Source organism: Cucurbita maxima, unplaced genomic scaffold (genome assembly GCF_002738345.1).
Source record: "Cucurbita maxima cultivar Rimu unplaced genomic scaffold, Cmax_1.0 Cma_Scf05778, whole genome shotgun sequence".
NCBI lineage: Eukaryota > Viridiplantae > Streptophyta > Magnoliopsida > Cucurbitales > Cucurbitaceae > Cucurbita > Cucurbita maxima.
In genome coordinates, this window is record NW_019277794.1 from 1 (window position 1) to 601 (window position 601).

Genomic DNA, 601 nt, shown 5'->3' on the forward strand with positions numbered 1-601 from the left:
GGGCTTTGGTCAAAGACGAGAGAAGATTGTAGATTGGGCTTTAATTTTTTTTAATATTTTCGGGTTGGGTCGGGTTGACCCAATCATTTCTTTTGGTACCCGAACCCAACCCAAATCAGATCGGGTTCATGTTCTATAGTTTGTTTGTGCATTCATCAACACTGGCTCTAGGTGAAGGATTCATTCTATTCATAGACTTTGGTAAACTACATAATTATGGGATCCGTGGCGCAATGGTAGCGCATCTGACTCCANCTCCAGATCAGAAGGTTGCGTGTTCGATTCACGTCGGGTTCATGTTCTATAGTTTGTCTGGAAGAAAATTGTGATCAATGAATTAATAAATATTTTATTTTATTCTTATTCTACGCACCATGAGAACACTCTAGACTCCAGGTGAAGGGATCGCAATGGTAATGCGTCTAACTCCAGATCAGAAGGTTGCTTGTTCGAGATTCATGTTCTATAGTTTGTTTGTGCATGCATCAACATATATACGTATGAAACTTGACTCTAGGTGAAGGGTTCATTCTATTCATAGACTTTGGTAATAGCGAGTTTGACTCCACATTAGAAGGTTGCGTGTTCAATTCACTTTGGG

General features: G+C 39.8%; 1 non-coding gene across 1 annotated transcript; it reads left to right on the forward strand.

Moving 5' to 3' along the window:
* Positions 1-219: 219 nt before the first annotated feature.
* TRNAW-CCA lies at positions 220-297 on the forward strand. Its single transcript is given in 2 exon segments — positions 220-255; positions 262-297. It is a non-coding gene; the product is annotated as a tRNA-Trp (tRNA).
* Positions 298-601: the final 304 nt, after the last annotated feature.